This window comes from Heterodontus francisci, unplaced genomic scaffold (assembly GCF_036365525.1).
Source record: "Heterodontus francisci isolate sHetFra1 unplaced genomic scaffold, sHetFra1.hap1 HAP1_SCAFFOLD_208, whole genome shotgun sequence".
Taxonomy (NCBI): Eukaryota; Metazoa; Chordata; class Chondrichthyes; order Heterodontiformes; family Heterodontidae; genus Heterodontus; species Heterodontus francisci.
This window is the reverse complement of record NW_027140125.1, coordinates 2,019,674-2,040,062: the sequence shown is the minus strand read 5'-3', so window position 1 is coordinate 2,040,062 and position 20,389 is coordinate 2,019,674.

Here is a 20,389-nt window from a genome sequence, read left to right as displayed (position 1 = left end):
CAATTCCCAAAACGACTCTGTGAAGTTCAATAAGCCAATTCCTCTTGTTTTCTGTCTTTCAGGAAGGCCTGTTAAATTCCTTTTCAACGGCGCCTGAAGACAGCAAATTCTAGAATATTCTAAAGACCTTGCCTGTGTGTGCTCGGTGTTTGGACATTGTGGCCGTTCGTCGGGGCGTGTCTCATCTGCTATTTACTTTTTTCAGGGGTGGGCAAGTACATATATAAGTGCGTGTGTGTGTGTGTGTGTGTGTTTCTGGGTGTGCGTATGTGTGTCTATGTGCACATGCGTGAAGCGGTAAGGTACCAAAGGGGACTTAAAAAAATAATGTTCGATTTTTAATAATTTGACCGATGTGATATTATTTTAATTTATTACTAATTATGAATTGTTCTCTAAGAAACATGGTTAGTACATTCTATTCTGGGGAAGATAATTGACTGGATCCGTAACTGAGAAAATGTTAAGAATATGTTGTGACCTGTGGAAAGATGGGAGTGAATGAACAGTGCACACCTCCAGCCTCGATCGTAACAATACGTATGAAGCATAACCTGGTGTCAATTAGTGTTCTGACGGTCATTCAAAGACAGCAGCCATCAGGTGGATTGGAATGAATACCTGGGATACAGTTGCTGGATTGGAATAAAGGTGATGGATTCTTTCCTGCCAATGTTAGAGAAACGACAATTATGGCCGATCCATAGACATTATGTTGGATAAGTAAATAAAAGCAAAATATTGCAGATGCTGGAAATCTGAGATAAAAGCAATAAGTGTTTCAAATACACACTTGATCATTCAGCATCTGAGGAGTGAGAAAGAAGGTTAAAATTTCAGGTCCGTGACCTTTGATCAGAACATTCTGAGTTGTGCACATGCTGGATTGTGGAGGGTGATTTACCTGAGTTATCATGTTGAGTGAGCATGTGGACGCTTGGATAATCTGGAGAAGCGATTGGACAGGGTACGAGCTGTGGATAGAGAGAGACGTTGAGTGAGAGATAGAGAGCAAGCGAGAATGAATATGGAAAATGAAATAGAGGGAGAGAGAGAAAGACAGAGGGAGAATGAAGGAAGAAGGAGAAAGAGGGAGAGAGGCCACAGTATGAATAATTCACGGATATGAACTGCTAAATTTTCAGCAGCAATTATAGTGAAACTGTGAGTTGAAGGTATGATTAGGATTTTGCAAGATTGGGTGAGATTTACTGCTGGACTCACTCCCTGTGTGTTAGTCCGGTCATATCCTCAACCTGTTTTAGTGAATATTCCTCTTAATTATTTCTGAACTGAGTAAATAACTTAATGGAAGCAGCTATTTACCGAATGAAATGGTGCTTCACTGTGTTCGCTTTACAAACCCTTCAGGACCTGCCTCCTCCCCAGTTCCCAAATGTCATTTCCTTTGTCTCCCTCCAATCCACTCTCTGGCTCAGCCTCCATCTGCCTCTTCCCCTGATCAAAAACTCACCATCGCGGCACCCGAAATTTTCACTTTTCGGGTCAGCCCATGTTATCTCTCTTAACCAGTAAGTAAAAAACAGCTTCCCTGCTCCTCACTTACTCGGCCATTGGTCTGGAGGCTAAACTGGATTTAAACCATGGATTCCTTCTTTGAAAAACCCTTCGCCCTTCCACCCTGGCAGCGCGCCCTCACCTAGACCTTCCACTGTATTCAATGATCATTTTATTTCACCTTTATTTTTACAAATCAATTATTGATAAATGTGTTTAAAAAATATTCTGAGCGAAATGCTGGATGCTGCAACAAAGCTGTCAATTTAATACCAGATCATGTCAAACTGCTGTTTTAATTTAAGGTCCGGTCAGTAATTTCTCTGCATCCCTTTCTATCTCTTTCGCTTAACCTGGTGGCGATTCTGATCCTGTCCCGAGGAAAGTGCGGTCTCTCTAAATGTATCACTCGCTACCTGGTGGGAATGGCAGTGGCCGATCTGCTCGTCATTATCACAGATCCTATTTTGACGTGGAGTCCAAGTATTTATTTCATAGATTCATTCCTGTTCATTGCTCCCATCTGTAGTTCAATTTCTTTCCTGATTTTTGCAACCACAATGATTTCTGTCTGGTTGACAGTCGCTTTCACATTTGATCGATTTGTGACCATTTGTTGTGAGAAACTAAAGACGAAATATTGCACTGAGAAAACAGCAGCTGTGGTTATCGGAACAGTAAGTGTGCTGTGCTCTTTCGAAAGTCTTCCCTGGTACTTTACAATCGAACCTTTATATATAATTGATAATGTTCCCTGGTACTGTATCTACCAGCACATATTCAATACTTCCCCCGCATGGAGCGCGTTTGAGTTGTTTCATCGCGTTTTAACTCCTTGTGTCCCTATCTTTCTGATTTTGCTGCTCAATGCTCTGATTGTGAGACGTATTTTAGTGGCCAGTAGAGGTCGCAGGGAACTCCGGGGCCTCAGCAATGGACAGAATGACAATGACTCAGAGATGGAGAATCGAAAGAAATCCATCATTTTACTGTTTAGTATATCTGGCAGTTTTATACTGTTGTGGGTGACGCAGGTTGTATTTTACATCTATCAGCGAATTACAAAACAATATCCTTCCTCCACCAATGACCCTCTTTATATCACAGAAGACACAGCAGGAATGCTGCAGCTTCTCAGTTCCTGCACCAACACGTGTATTTACGCTGTGAGCCAGACTAAATTCCGAGAAGAGCTGAAAAAGATCCTGAAATACCCACTTAATCTAATTGTTAAGTTAGTTAAATCATAGAAAAAGTGAATATTTCGTGTTTTAGCACTAAGATCCGCTCCAGACTCCACAATCTAAGCTCAATACAGGGTTATAAATTTTCTATTCACAGTCCAGAGTTCGAATATGATTGTACACTTGATTTTGTAATACTTTATGAAGCATTGGACCTACTGAGAGCGGTTATCTTTTCAGAAGGCACAAGAATGGTTTCTCAAAAATGACGGTGCTAAAGAGCACAGCTGACCATTAATTGAAGCAGCTCTCAATCAAAGGGGCTTCCGTTGGATTGATGACAGAGAGAGAATGTAGTGTACTGATAATATTACTGAGCTACTAATCCAGAGGCCCATGTTAATTACTTGGGAATACAGGCACACCTCACTGCATTGCTGCTGGTGGAATTCAAATTCAATTAATTAATAAAAATATGGAATTGAAAGGTGGTCTGAGTAATAGTGCCATGAAATAAAAAGTGGAATAGTCGAACAATGTTCTTATGGAAGATGCGGCAGCAGTGGTTAGCACCGCAGCCTCACAGCTCCAGCGGCCCGGGTTCAATTCTGGGGACTATCTGTGTGGAGTTTGCAAGTTCTCCCAGTGTCTGCGTGGGTTTTCTCCGGGTGCTCCGGTTTCCTCCCACAAGCCAAAAGACTTGCAGGTTGGTAGGTAAATTGGCTTTTAGGAATTGCCCCTCGTATAGGTAGGTGGTAGGCAAATAGAGGTACAGGTGGGGATGTGGTAGGAATATGGGATTAGTGTCGGATTAATATAAATGGGTGGTTGATGGTCGGCACAGACTCGGTGGGCCGAAGGCCCTGTTTCAGTGGTGTATCTCTAAACTAAATGCCTGGGTTACATGTAATTCTACTCACGCCTGTGAACAGAGAGAGACAGAGGGAGAGATGGTGCGAGGGAGAGAGAGATGGAGAGAGAGACAAAAGGAGGGACAGAGTGCGATGTAGATCCTGAAAGGTAGGGAGCAAAAGAGAGATTGCAAGATATACAGAGAGACAGAGGGAGCTGGATATGTACATACATGACAAAAGGAGAGACAGAGGGAGGATGACACAAGTTGCAACAATCAGTAACAATCCCCATTCTCTGCCCAGTCATGTGTTCAGGTTTTGTGTGAATGTTTCAGGGACGAGTGTTGCAAATGTCTTCTGCAAATGCCTGTTGATGCTAAATCAGTTGTTCCATTTTAAATCTAAGATTGACCTTATTGAATGCATTTCGGAAATTGAAACATTCTTCTGTCACTTTCTGTCCCTTGGTCCTTCTGTGTGTGTGTGTGTGTTGTGTGTGTGTGTATGTCTGTGCGTGTTCGTGTGTGTCAATGCCTGTTTCTCTCTCATCTCTCGGAACCTCAGTAAAACTCCATATACGTCTGTTAGTCATTTTATGTTGTCTGCTTTTGGTGAGACCACAACTGCAGTGGGTGCACCTCTTGTGCAGGTTGGTCAGAAACCCATATCCCGCTATTTATTGGCATATTATCTATGCTTTAAACACTTTAATTGATTAATTCATAACAATTTATCAAATCTGACATTAATTACTGCTTGACGGTCTCTTGGTTAACTTTCCTCCCAGGCTTATTACAAACACTAACATTAGCGTCGCGAGAAGTTCGACTTTACCTCAGTGTTTTGAAAATCTCAATCCCTGATTCCACACCCAGCAAAGCATATTATATGATGCGAGGCTGCAAATGTTGTTACACTCAGTATGCACAGTACTTTCATGTTGCAATAAGTTGTTATAATGTCTGTTCAAACAACTGTCATCCCACACGGGCAAAATTTCACTGGGTCAACATTCTCAGCAAACACTAAAGCATTCCAGAAAGAGAGGCTCACAAATTTAACAAAAGTTTCATTTTCTGAGTCTCGCTGACCTGTTTTGATTTTCTGATGGGTGGCATTAGCTAGGTTTCGTGCTCTGATCTGACCCCACAATATCATGTGTCCGGGGCAAGATTACTACCCACTGAGTCACAGCTGGTTCCAATGATCCCAGAAAATTTAGTTTCTATGTGCGGCCAGATTTGTTTTTGTCCCATGCGTGTTCCCTTCAACGTTTTAAGGAATCTTTGCAGACGTGTGCATTTTTATCACGGAGCAGGACATGTGTGGTCCCTTCCAGGCTGCCGCACACAGTTTTGTGGGAACACTGACCGACACTCTCCATCCCAATCTCTTCCTTTTTCTCCCTGGTTCTCTTACCTCATTGCTGTCCTTTCCTCTCTCTGTTATACTCTCTCCATCTCTATCCCTGTCTTTCTCAGTTACTCTCTCCATCTGGATGGAGGAGGAGAAAGCGAGGCAGATATAGAAGCTGCTTTCCTCTATATCTAACCCACACTGTACCTGCCATGGGAGTGTTTGATAGAACAGAGAAGACAGAGATTTACTCTGCAGCTAATTCTGTTCCTAAATCTCTCCATCTCACTACCTCTCTTTCCTCTTTGAAGACGCTCCCTCAATCCAACTTCTCTGTCTTGGTTTTTGGTCGTCTCGGCTAATGGTTCCTTAAGTGGGTTGGTGCCATTATTTTAGTCATTCGTGGTGCGTGTCACTGGCAATGGCAGCATTGATTGCCCATCCCTAATTTCCCTTTGAGAGGTTGGGGGTGAGCCACTTGTATGAACAAGTGCAGTCCATGTGGGGTAGGTGCACCCACTGTGTTGTTATGAAGAGATTTCCAGGACTTTGACCCAGCGACAATGAAGGGACGGAGACACAGTTCCAAGTTAGGACGGTGTGCGACTTTAGTTGTTGTCTGCAGACAATACTTTCAGTGCGCAGTCTCTATAAACTTTTAATTAATATTTTTAACATGGTTAATTGTTAAGTTTCTCCTACATTCTGTCTGTCTCTCCCCGTCTCCCCTTCCTCTTTCTACCCATCTCTCTCACCCTCTTTCTGCCCATCGCGCCCTCGCACTCTCTCCTTGTCTCTCTGATTAAGTCCAAGATCACATACATTTTACTAATTACTCTCTTGAAATGTCCTGCAGAGTTCAAGGATGACTGCAGGTGAGCCTCCAGGCCCCTCTGTACGTGTGCAGTCTTGAGAAATGTGCTATAGTAGAATCAAACTAATAACATGGTTTCACGAAAAGTAAATTGTGTATTTTGAGGATGTAACTGGCAGACTAGTTAAAGAACATCCAGTAGTTGTTTCAAACTTGGTTTTCGAAAAGGCGCCACATAAAAGATTAAAATGAAAAATAAGTACACATGGAGTTTGGGGTACTATATTAGCATGGATGGAGAACTGGTGAACGGACAGGAATCAAAGAATAGGGATAAACAGGAGATTTTTAATTTGGCAGACTGGGACTCCTGGAGTGCTGCTCGGCCCTCATCTATTTGTTCTGAACATATTTGTTCCGAACCCTCACTGACTCTCCCTGCCTCTCTCGATCCCTCGGCGATTCTTTTTCACTTTATCTATCATCTTCTCTCTCTGAATGCCTGTCTAAATCCTCACTCAGAACCTCAATAACAAAACACAGTCACAACATTAGCCATTCATTCATTTAACGTTAGTTTACTAACATCCAACAGCCATTTTATGTTTGTTCACGGTGGCGCTGTTGTGTTACCACAGGACGGGGAAATTTATTTCCGAGACTGACTCCACACTAATGTAAGGTTAATGCTTAAAAAAGTGATGGTCCAGACACATGCTGACGCTGAGACACACAGTAGTAGACAGGAGTGAATTATTTCTTGTACCCAGCTGTATCATATGTGCACAGGAGCTGACTCTGTATTAAATTCAGTCATGGGATATGGGAATCACTGGAAAGAACGGCATTTATTGCCGAATTTCCCTTGGAAGGTGGTGATGAGCAGCTAGCCTTATCGAACCTCCTTGTTACCCCGCGAAAGAATCAATTAAGTTAGTCTGACACCATCTTCACTTAACAAATAGACGCTGACTGTGCTTGATTAATCTGCACCTTTCTAAATGACGATTCATATTGTTCACCAGAATGTTTCCCAATACTTTGCCCTCCACTGAGTTTAGGCTGGGTGGCTTGTAATTACTCAGTCTATCCCTTGCTCATTTTAAAAATCAATTTGCAGTCTTCCAGGCCTCTGGCATCATGCCCGCAAGTAGAGAGGATTGGAAAATGATGGTCAGAGCCTTCGATATTTCCTCCCTTGCACCTCTTAACAGTCTGATGCAGTTCAATTATCAGCTTTCAAATATAGAAGACCGTTTAACATTTCCTCTCTCACTGTTTATCCCATCCGAAATTTCAAACATCTCCTCCTTGACTACAATATCAGCATTGCGCCCTCTTTTGTGAAGACTGATGTAAAATATTCACGAAGAACTATGCCGACATCTTGCAGCTCCTCAGGTAAATAGAATGAGGAGAGGCATTATAAACTAGAGGATACAATTATAAAGGAGGTGACGTGGCAAAGAGAGCTGGGGGACACATGTGCAAACATCATCGAAGGTGGCAAGGAAGGTTCGCGAAAGTGGTTCAAAAGTCATATGGATCCTGGGTTTATAAATAGAGGGAGGCGTGGAGTACAAAAGCAAGCAGATTGTGATGAGCCGCTGTAAAACATTGGGTCGGCCTCTACTGGAGTACTGTGTCCAATTCCAGGCACCACAAGTTGGGAAGAATGTGAAGACTTCAGAGAGTGTGCAGAAAAGATTGACGTGAATGTTTTCATAAATCGAGGATTTCAGTTAAGTGTTTAGATAGAGATGCTGGGTTTGTTTTCCTCAGAGAAGATGTTAAGGAGTTTTCATTGAGGAGTCATCCTTCTTAGCTGAAACGATTCCATGATATGAGGAAAAAGTTGTATTTCTATTAATCCCGCCAAAGTGAACACACAGACTTTTCTCCACAGTATATTCCATCAGCAACTTTCTTGCCCACTCAGTGAACCTGCCCATATCCTATCTGTGGCCTCCTCACAGCTTACTGTACCACCTGAATTTGCGTTATCAGCTAGCTGGATACATTACACTCCATCCCTTCATCCAACAATCAATTATTCCCACGATTGTCTTCATCTGTTTAAGATCAACAACGTGTTTCAGTTATTACTGCACTACATAGAACATTACAGTGCAGTACAGGCCCTTCGGCCCTCGATGTTGCGCCGACCTGTGAAACCATCTGACCTACACTATTCCATTTTCATCCATATGTCTGTCCAATGACCACTTAAATGCCCTTAAAGTTGGCGAGTCTACTACTGTTGCAGGCTGGGCGTTCCACGCCCCTACTACTCTCTGAGTCAAGAAACTACCTCTGATATCTGTCCGATATCTATCACCCCTCAACTTAAAGCTATGTCCCCTCGTGTTTGCCATCACCATCCGAGGAAAACGATTCTCACAATCCGCCCTATCTAACCCTCTGATTATCTTATATGTCTCTATTAAGTCACCTCTCCTCCTCCTGCTCTCCAACGAAAACAAACTCAAATCCCTCGGCCTTTCCTCATAAGACCTTCCCTCCATACCAGGCAACATCTTAGAAATTCTCCTCTGCACCCTTTCCAAAGCTTCCACATCCTTCCTATAATGCGGTGACCAGAACTGCACGCAATACTCCAGGTGCGGCCGCACTAGAGTTTTGTACAGCTGCAGCATGACCTCGTGGCTCCGAAACTCGATCCCCCTACTAATAAAAGCTAACACACCATATGCCTTCTTAACATCCCTATTAACCTGGGTGGCAACTTTCAGGGATTGATGTCCCTGGACACCAAGATCTCTCTGCTCATCTACACTGCCAAGAATCTTCCCATTCGCCCAGTACTCTGCATTCCTGTTACTCCTTCCAAAGTGAATCACCTCACACTTTTTTAGATTTTTAGATCAGAGATACAGCACTGAAACAGGCCCTTCGGCCCACCGAGACTGTGCCGAACATCAACCACCCATTTATACTAATTCTACACTAATCCCATATTCCTACCAAACATCACCACCTGTCCCTATATTTCCCTACCACCTACCTATACTAGTGACAATTTAAAAATGGCCAATTTACCTATCAACCTGCAAGTCTTTGGCTTGTGGGAGGAAACCGGAGCACCCGGAGAAAACCCACGCAGACACAGGGAGAACTTGCAAACTCCACACAGGCAGGACCCAGAATCGAACCCGGGTCCCTGGAGCTGTGAGGCTGCGGTGCTAACCACTGCACCACTGTGCCGCCCACTTTTCCGCATTAAACTCCATTTGCCATCTCTCAGCCCAGCTCTGCAGCCTATCTATGTCCCTCTGTAACCTACAACATCCTTCGGCAATATCCACAACTCCACCGACCTTCGTGTCATCCGCAAATTTACTAACCCACCCTTCTACACCCCCATCCAGGTCATTTATAAAAATGACAAACAGCAGTGGTCCCAAAACAGATCCTTGCGGTACACCACTAGTAACTAAACCCCAGGATGAACATTTGCCATTAACCACCACCCTCCAGTTCTTTCAGCTAGCCAATTTCTGATCCAAAGCACTAACTCACCTTCAATCCCATACTTCCGTATTTTCTGCAATAGCCTACCGTGGGGAACCTTATCAAACGCCTTACTGAAATCCATATACACCACATCCACGTCTTTACCCTCATCCACCTGTTTGGTCACCTTCTCAAAAAACTCAATAAGGTTTGTGAGGCACGACCTACCCTTCACAAAAGCGTGCTGACTATCTCTAATGAACTTATTCTTTTCAAGATGATTATAAATCCTATCTCTTATAACCTTTTCCAACATTTTACCCACAACCGAAGTAAGGCTCACAGGTCAATAATTACCAGGGCTGTCTCTACTCCCCTTCTTGAACAAGGGGACAACATTTGCTATCCTCCAGTCTTCCGACACTATTCCTGTCGACAATGACGACATAAAGATCAAGGTCAAAGGCTCTGCAATCTCCTCCCTGGCTTCCAAGAGAATCCTAGGATAAATCCCATCTGACCCAGGGGACATATCTATTTTCACTCTTTCCAAAATTGCTAACACCTTCCCCTTGTGAACCTCAATCCCATCTAGCCTAGTTGTCTGTATCTCAGTATTCTCCTCGACGACATTTTCTTTCTCCACTGTAAATACTGACGAAAAATATTTATTTCACGCTTCCCCTATCTCCTCTGAATCCACACACAACTTCCCACTACTATCCTTGATTGGCCCTAATCTAACTCTCGTCATTCTTTTATTCCTGATTTACCTATAGAAAGCCTTAGGGTTTTCCTTGATCCTATCCGCCAATGACTTCTCGTGTCCTCTCCTTGCTCTTCTTAGCTCTCCCTTTAGATCCTTCCTGGCTAGCTTGTAACTCGCAAGCGCCCTAACTGAGCCTTCACGTCTCATCCTAACATAAGCCTTCTTCTTCCTCTTGCCAAGCGCTTCAACTTCTTTAGTAAACCATGGCTCCCTCGCTCGACAACTTCCTCCCTGCCTGACAGGTACATACTTATCAAGTACATCCTGCCTCTGTTCTTAAACACTAGACCCTACCTCCGTTGGTACTGCAGTAGACTACATCTTGGTTTAGTTTAAAGATACAGCACTGAAACAGACACTTCGGCCCACCGAGTCTGTGCCGACCACCAACCAACCATTTATACTAATCCGACACTAATTCCATATTCCTACCACGACCCCACCTGTCCCTATATTTTCCTACCACCTACCCATACTTGGGGCAATTGCTAATGTCCAATTTACCTATCAACCTCCAGTCTTTGGTATGTGGGAGGAAACCGGAGCACCCGGAGGAAACCCACGCAGACACAGGGAGAACTTGCAAATTTCACACAGGCAGTACCCAGAATTTAACCCGGGTCGCTGGAGCTGTGAGGCTGCGGTGCTAACCACTGCGCCAGGTATTTGCTAATGCTGCATTTCACCCTGTCTCAGTTTACACTGCACAATACCAGTTCTCTGTTTATAATACAATAGGGCCTGTCCCTACTATATATCTAACCCAATGCTGCCTCTGCCCTGGGAGTGTGAAATTAGACACTGTAGATAGGAATTTACTCTCTGTCTAACACGACACTGTGCTTGGCTTGGGAGCGATTAATGGGACTGTGGAGATGCAGCTTTACTATGTATCCCTGGAATTTGGGAGGTTAAGGAGTGATTTAATCAACGTTTTCAAGTTAATAATGGAAGCTGATAGGGTAAACGGAGAGAAACCATTCCCATAGAATGTGGAGTCTATGAAATGGAGGCATCATCTAAAAAATCGAAACATATTCTAAATGCTTTTCAGGAATGAAATGGCGAAACACTTCGACACACCGGGTGCAGTATCAGTTTGAATCTCTTTTCCACAAACGGCAATTGATGCTGATTCACATGTTTACATTTACATTATCTAATGTTGTTGAAAAATATCAGTAACAACTGTCACACTTTAGAAGCAGAGCGAACAGGAGACAGAGTGCGAGGGGAACTTGACAGAACCTCAGTAACAATCCCCATCGTTTGCCCAGAACTGCGTTGGGGGCTTTGTGTAAGTGTTTTTTAGGGGCGAGTGCTGGATTAGTGTTTTATACTTTCAAAATATAGTGACATTTCCAGCAAGGGCAAGAGTTAAAGGTTCAAAATTACCAAAGAAATGGCTGGAATCTTTGATGTCCTGGGACAGACAGAGAGGGATAGAGAGATGACAAGACTGGAAGTGGGTGAGATGGTGTGAGAGAGATAAAAGCAGTCATGGAAAGAGGCAGAGACAGGGAGAGAAGGAGAGACATTTAAAGAGGGAGAGGTAGAGACAGACAGAGAGAGCGACAGAGAGACAGACAGGGAGAGGGGGAGACAATGGCAGAAGGAGAAGAAGCGACAGAGAGAGAGGGAGAGTCAGAGACAGACGGAGAGAGGGAGAGATATAGACAGTGATCAGGAAAGACAGTGAGAGACACAGAGATAGCGGTGAGACAGAGACAATCGGGAGACAGAGGGACGGGTTGTGTTCAAATAAATGGAGAAGGAAATTAAGTTCTGTGTAACTTTCATTCTTTAAATATCGTCAGGGACCCCTAGGGTTACATTACATAACAATGAATATGGGCAAATATAGACACACACACATCACATGCAAACACACACACACTTTACAAGTCACGCCACCTTTCACACACGCAACTTCACTGGTAAATGCACGTGTCTTGATTCTGACAGTTCCATGTGCTATAAGATTGACCTTATCGCCAACCTTGTAAATCGGGCCCCAGCCTTTTGCTCAACATGCAATCTTGATGCTGAAAGAGGGTGAATCAAAGGCATCCTGCGTGACAATGGCTACCCTGATCAAATTATTTGTCGCTGTATAACGCATAAACTTATAAATGGGCCTAAGGCCCTCATTTTCTGCCCCAAAATGTGCACAGTCTCCCTCGGATTCGCCTGGAATGGTCATCTACCCCAACAATTTGACCAAGAGGTGAAGCTCGCTGTTTCACGCTGCTGCTATGCATTAGCAACTCGTGTGATATTCACAACAAACAGGATGCTGCTGTGAAGCTAAAAAAGACATTCTGCCAAGCACACAATGAGTAATGTGATAAATGAATTTCAATGCCAGTGTGATGCTCAGTATATAGGCCGTACATCCCAAGGACTGACAGATCGTATTAAACAACATGTCCCTTCTGCTATTCGCAATGGGTTAGGTACAGGACATATCCAAACAACCCGTGCTTGCAAAACTCAAAACACAATGTCCAACTTCAGTTGTGATTCCACGATTGGGTAGCACTTGTTGAATTATTCTCAGTGTGCTAGGAATTATGCTGACAACTAATTTAAAATTGTCAGTCAGGCCGCAGCGTGGCATATTTAAGCGTACTGGAAGCTGCCCATAATAAATCACAGATCCTTGTACAATGCAGACTGAAGGAGCATGTGCACATATTGTGCCTGTTTCAAAATCAGTGACAGCCATTCACTGGTTCATTCCTCAGGGCAATGCCTTGACCAATCATCGTCAAGCTGCCTGATTTAAATTTCAAACAAAGCTTGCCAGTTAACTGTCAATCACCATAAACTGGTGCATTCTCCATGACAACACCTCTATCAATCAGAGTCTACTAGCCAACCAATCAACAGTCTCTTCCCATATTGTATTAATATGTTGGTTTCCCTTACATTGGCATTCTCGCGCTTTGTCCTGAAGAGTGCAAGAAGAAAATCATTGACAAAATGTCTCCATTTTCAGCAATACTCTATTTCTGTGCTACCAAGCGTTTATTATGAAATGATTCACAGGTACAGACGTGATCCAGTTTGCATTGTTATTAAATGCGTCACGTTTACCAGATTAGGTCCAGTTTGCCGTATTAGCAAATTGTTCACAAATACTAGATGTGCTTCAGTGTGCATTATCAATAAATGCTTCCCATTTACTAGATGTGGTCCAATCTTTATGAAATTCTTCACTATTACTAGATGTGCTTCAGTCTGCATTATTATTAAATGGTTCACAATTACCAGATGACGTCCGGTTTGCAATATTATTAAGTGCTTCATGTTTATATTATGAGGACAAGAGTGCATTATTATACTGACGAAGCAAGTACTAAGTATGATCCAATATGCATGATCATGAAAATCTTCACATTTGCCGTACACAGCTCTATGTGAAATGGGAAATGTTGGCTTTGTGGTAATGTAAATGAGTTAATTATCCAGAACCCAGGCTAATACCCTGGGATCACCGAGTCAAATGCCATCATTGTTGCTGGTGAAACTTAGATTCAATTAACTACCACAAATTTGGAATTGAAAGCTCGCCTCACAATAGTGCTGTGGAACTATCCTTACTTGTTCTGGCCTGCATGTGAGTCCAGACCCACTGCAATGTAGTTGACTGTTAATTGTCCTCTGAAATGTCCTAGCAAGTCAGTCAGTTGTCAAGGGAAATTAGGCATAGGCGACAAATGCTGGCCTCGACAGTGATGCCCACATTCCATGAAAGAATTGTAAAAGTCTTAACAATTCACATTTTCCAGGTATGCTCCAGTTTACATTCTTATTGAACACAATGTGCACTATTGTAAAACAGTTCATATTTACCACGTATGGTCTATTGTGCTTCATTATTAAATGCTTCATATTTCCCAGATATCGCCCAGTGTGCATTATTAAACGTTGGACATTTACCGGATGTGGCGCAGTGTACATTATTATTAAATCATTTACTTAACCAGATTTGGTACTGTGTGCAATATTATTTAATGCTTCACATGTACCTGATGTGGTCCAGTGTGCATTAGTGTTAAATTCTTCCCATTTACCTGCTGTGGTCCCGTTTGCATTGATATTAAATCTTTCACATTTATCAGAAGTAGTCTAGTGACCATTACTTTTACATGCTTCAAATTTACAAGATGTGATCCAATTTGCATTATTATTGAATGCTTCACATTCACCAGATGACGTCAAGTCTGCATTATTTCATGCATCACACTTACCAGATGTGGTCCACTGTGCATTAATATTAAATGATTCACATTTACCCGATGTGGTCAATCTGCATTATGGTTAAATGCTTCACATTTACTGGATGTTGTACAACGTGCATTATTATTCAATTATTCAATGTGTTACATTTACCAGATGTGATGCAATGTGCATTATTTTTAAATGCTTCAATTTACCAGATTTGGCAACGTGCAGATTCACATTACATGTTTCCATTTTTACCAGATGTGTCCAGTGCGTATTCTAATTAAATAAATCATATTTCCCAGATGTGTCCAGTATGCATTATCATTAAATGCTTCACATTTACCAAATGTGGTCACGTTTGCTTTGGCATTAAATGCCTCACACAAACTAGATGTGGTACAGTGAGCATTATTTTTTATTGACTCGCATTTGCCAGATGTGGTCAATGTACACCATTATTAAATGCTTCATTTTTAGCAGATGTGGTCGAGTAATCAATATTATTCAATAATTCACGTTTACAAGATGTGGTGCAGTGCACAGTATTATAAATAATTTACTTTACCAGAATTGGTCCAGTGTGCAATATTATCAAATGCTTCACATTTACAAAATGCGGTCCAGTTTGCAGTTTTATTGAGGATTAAACACTTACCACACATGACGCAATATGCATTATCATTAAACTTTTCGCATCTTCCACAGTTAGGTCTGTGTGAAATGCAAGGTGGTGGTGTAGTGCTGATGTCACTAAGTTATTTATGTCGAGACACAGTTGGATTGCCTGCGGCCATGGTTTCAAATGCCACCATAAAAGTTGGTGGATTTTTAGTTTCAGGTAATTCATAATAATGCAGAATTGAAAGCTAGTTTCAATGCTGCAGCCATGAAACTTTATTTGATTATCTAATCACCCATCTTGTGCACTAATGTCCTTTGGGGAAGAAATTCTGCCGTCCTTAACTGGTCTGTCCTAATGTGAGTCCGGACCCACAGCAGTGTGTTTGGCTCTTAACTACAATCTGAAGAGGCCCATCAAGCCACCCAGTTATTAAAAGCAATTAAGGATGGGCAAAAAATGCTGCCCTTTCCAGCGATGCCCACACCCCATGAAATACTTAAAAATTACTGAACACTTCAGATTTTCCAGGTGTGTTCCAATTTCCATAATTTTTGAACAGTTGATATTTACCACGTATGGATTATTTACCAGTGTGCATTATTTACATTTATCAAATTTTGTTCCATTTGAATTATTATTAAATGATTCACATTTACCAGATATGTCACAGAGTGCATTATTATAATATTTTTTCATTATAACTAAATGTGGTCCAGTGTGCCTTATTATTAAATGGTTCACATTTATTAGAAGTGGTGCAGTCTGCATATCACGAAAGTTATCAGATTTACGAGAGGTGGTCCAGTCTGCATTACTAATATATTAATCATATTAATCACCTGTGGTCCCGTGTGCAGATTATTCAATGTTTCACATTTACCAGGTATGTCCCAGACTGTATTATTATTAAATGTTTTGTAACAATTAGCTGTGGTCCAGTGTACAATATTATTAAATGTTTCACATTTACTAGTTGTCGTGCTGTCTGTATTACTAATGTATTCATCACATTTACCATGTCTGGTCCAATGTGCATTATTATCAAATGGTTCACATTTATCACTCGTGGTGCTGTGTGCATTATTATTAAATGGTTCACATTTGCCAGGTAAGTCCCAGAGTGTATTATTATTAAATGTTTTGTAACAATTAGCTGTGCTCCTGTGTGCAATCTTATTAAATGTTTCATATTTACTAGATGTCGTGCTGTCTGTATTACTGATATATTCATCACATTTACCATGTGTGGTCAAATGTACATTATTATTAAATGGTTCACGTTTACCACTCGTGGTCCTGTGTGCATTATTAGTAAATGCAGACAGAAATGAAAATTGAAGGCAGAAAATTCAGAAATGAAAATGGAAGGCAGCAAATTACTGGATGAGTCTGGAAGACAGAGCAAACGACAGTTAGACAATAATAAAAGAGTTTGGTAGTGCTCAATGGTATCTATTTCAATACAAGTAGTATAGAAAATCTAGCAGATGAGCTGAGGGCACAGATAGAGACGTGGCAGTATGATATCATAGCTATTATAGAAACATGGCTTAAGGAGGGACAGGAATGGCAGCTCAACATTCCTGGTTGCAGGGATTTCAGGTACGCAGGGAGGAGGATAGGAAAGGAGGGAGAGTGGTAATTGGAAATCTCTGATAAGTGCAAGAGCAATTGGGCATTAATAGTAGGGGACATAAACTGCACCAATATTAACTGGGATATTTTTTGTGTGAAATGAATTGAGTGAGCAGAATTATTGAGGTGCATTCAGGAGGAGCTTCTTGCCAGTATGCAGCAAGTCTATAAAGAAAGGGAGCAGTTTTAGACTTAGTTTTAGGAATTGAAGATGGGCAGGTGGAAGGGGTCGCAGTGGGAGAGCATTTTGGTGGTAGTGATCACAATTCAGTCACTTTTAACCTAACTATGGAAAAGGACAGAGATAGAACAGGAGTTATAGTTCTTAATTGGGACAAGGCCAATTTTACTAAACTGAGAAGTGATTTAGCGAAAGTCGACTGGAAACAGCTCCATGAAGGTAAATAAGTGTCTGAACAGTGGGAGGCATTCAAAGGGGAGATTCAAGGGGTTCAGCATAAACATGTACCCACAAATAAAAAGGGAATATCTTGTTTCAGCAAATTGATCGAATTTTTTGAAGATGTAACAAGAAAGGTAGATGAGGTTAGTGCTGTTCATGTGGTCTACACGGATTTTAGCAAGGCTTTTGACAAGGTCCCACATGGCAGACAGGTTAAAAAAGTAAAATCCCATGGGATGCAGGGAAATGCAGCAATGTGGATACAAATTTGGCTCAGTGGCAGGAAACAAAGGGTAATTGTTGACGGTTGTTTTAACGACTGGGGGTGCTGTTTCCAGTTCCAGTACCGTTCTGCAGGGCTCTGTTCTGGGTCCCCTGCTTTTGTGGTATATATTAACGATTTGGACGTAAATGTAGGGGGCATGATCAAAACGTTTGCGGATGACACAATGGTTGGCCGTGTGGTAGATAGCGAGAAGGACAGCTGTCGGCTGCAGGAAGATATTGATGGTCTGGTCAGATGGGCAGAAAAATACAACTTGGAGAAGTGTGAGGTGATGGATTTGGGGAGGTCAACAAGGCAAAGGAATACAGAATGAATGGCAAAATACTGACAAGTGCAGAGGAAGTGAGGGACCTTGGGGTGAATGTCCACGGACCCCTGAATGTCACAGACCAGGTCGATAAGTTGGTTACGAAAGCATTTGGAATCCTTTCCTTTGTTAGACGAGGTACAGAATACAAGAGCAGCGAGGTTTTTCTGGAAGTGTCTGACTCATTGGTTAGGCCACGCCTTTAGTATTGTGGGCAGTTCTGGTCTCCTCATTACAGGAAGGTTGTAATTGCACTGGAGAGGGTACAGAGGAGGTTTACGAGGATGTTGCCAGGACTTGAAAAATGCAGCGATGAGGAAATATTGGATCGGCTGGGGATGTTCTCCTTGAAACAGAGCAGTCTGAGGGGAGATCTGATGAAAGTTGCAAAATGGTGTGGGCTTGGATAGATTGGAGGTGAAGGGTTTATTCACCTTAGCAGAAAGGTCAGTGGCATAGATTTAACGTGATTCGTACAAAAATCAGAGGGGAGATGAGGGAAACTCTTTTTCACCCAGAGGGTGGTGGTTGCCCGGATCTCACTGCCTGAAAGGATAGTTGAGGCTGATACACTCAACGTATTCAAAAGGAGTCTGGATATTCATCTCAAGTGCCGTAATCTGCAGGGCTACGGACCGCATACTGGAAGGTGGGATTAGAATAGGTGGATCTCTTTTCCCCAGCACAGCCAGGATGAACCAAGTGGCCTCTTTCTGTCCTTGAACTTTATATGATTCTTTGATTCACATATAACAGATATGATCCAGTATGCAATATTGTTCATGGTTTCATATTTAACCGATGTAGTCCAGTGTGCATTATATTTGTACACTTGACATTTACAAGATCTGGTTGGATCAAGATTATTATTGCCTGCTCCAAAGTGACCAGAAGATTTTCCATTCTTTTTATTCCTTCTTTTTCTGAATTCGCCATTTTTGTTGTATTTGCCTTACGTGTCTTCTTTCTTTCTATTTTATATCAAGTGTGGGGGCAGACCCAATGCAGCTGCACTCTGCTTCTGAGCTGGTTCATTGGTCAGCTCTCACTCTCAAGAGAGTCAGCCTGTTTCCTCCCATCACCTGACATCGTGGTGTTACGGAATATATATGATAAAAAGGTGTTATAGTCTGGATTGCAATTCACACAGCCTGGTGCAGCTTTCAGATCAATTGTTTGCTTTTTTTCACAATCTCCGATTCAGTGTAACCAGATGTTTCATCCCATTCTTCAAAGCTTCCCTGAACATTCCCGGTGTCAGTCCACAGATGCATGTGTTGTTACAACAGCTGACAAGCTGCAGCATGCATCCCGTTTGCTTGGTGATGTATGTTGGGTTACTGTAGTATTGCTTGTATAATTGTGGTCCCCCACACCCACCACATCAGGCAATGCGCAACATATGTTACCCAGTGAATAACGGAATTGCCAGACAAAGTAAAGAGCAAGATCATTGATCTCTTCCAGTTCTTGCTGTCTGGATTATTTTGGTCATCCATGCTGCGTAGCAGTGCCCTGCCGGAATATATTGGACGTAGGAATATGTTGGACAGTGAGAGCATTGAACAACAGGATGAAAAGGCTCGGCTGTAAATACGTTAAAATTCTGTCAAACCACCCATCCGCCACGCATAAATATGCCTCTGATCTCTCCCTCTCTGACGCCGAACGCTCTGTATTCAGCAAAGGACTCTGTTTTATCCCCTTACGCCCCCACCTCAATGAATTTCGCTCTCGACATAACGTTGAGCTCTTCTTCCATCTCCTGCACCTCGGAGCTCACTTCTTTGACCAGGAGTCCCTCCCCCCACCCTACCGATCAGCAGACCCATTCACCCACCTCCAGCATTCTCCCTCCACCTGTACCCCTCCCCCGGCCTCTTACCCGCTCTTGATCTTTTCATTGAAAACTGTTGGCGAGGCATTGGTCATCTCAATTTCTCTGCCCCCCTGACTCACTCTAACCTGTCTTCCTCTGAACTTGAGGCACTCCGTTCTCTCAGGTCCAACCTCGACATTTTCATCAAACCTGCAAACAAGGGTGGTGCTGTTATTGTATGGCGTACCGACATCTGCCTTGTAGAGGCTCAGCGCCAACTTGCAGATGCTTCTTCCAACCTTCCTCTGGACCATGACCCCATCACTGAACATCAAGCGACTGTCCACAAGACAATCACTGACATCTTCCAACCTCATCATCCCGCAATCCTGGACAGCCCACTTCTACCTCCTTCCCAAAATCCACAAGCAGGAATGTTCCAGCATACCTATTGTGTCAGGTTGCTCCTGCCCCATTGAACTGATTTCTTAGTATCTTACCTCTATCCATTCTCCACTGGTCCAGTCTCTTCCGACCTACATCTGTGACTCTTCTGAGGCCATATGTCATTTTTACAATTTCCAGTATCCTGGCCCCAACCGCCCCCTTTTCACTATGGACGTTCAATCTCTATACACCTCCACCCCCACCAGGGCGGTTTGATGACTCTCCATTTCTTCCTTGAACAGAGGCCCAACCAGTCCCCATCCACCACCACCCTCCTCTGCTTGACTGAATTTGCTCTCACATTGAACAACTTCTCCTTCAACTCCACTCACTTCTTTCAAGTAAAAGGTGTTGCTGTGGAGAACCGCATGGATCCTAGTTATGCCTGCCTTTTTGTGGGATATGTCGAACATATGTTGTTCCAGTCCATCTCAGGCTCCCTCTCTCAACTCTTTTTCCGGTACTTTGATGACTGCATTGGTGCCGTTTCCTGCTCCCGCCCCGAACTGGATAACTTTATCAACCTTGCTTCTCTCAGGTTTACATGGTCCATCTCTGACACTTCCTCTCCCTCCCTCGACTTCTCTGTCTCCATCCCTGGAGATAGGCTGTCTACCAATATACGTTAGAAGCTCACCGACAATCACGGCTACTTCGACTACACTTCT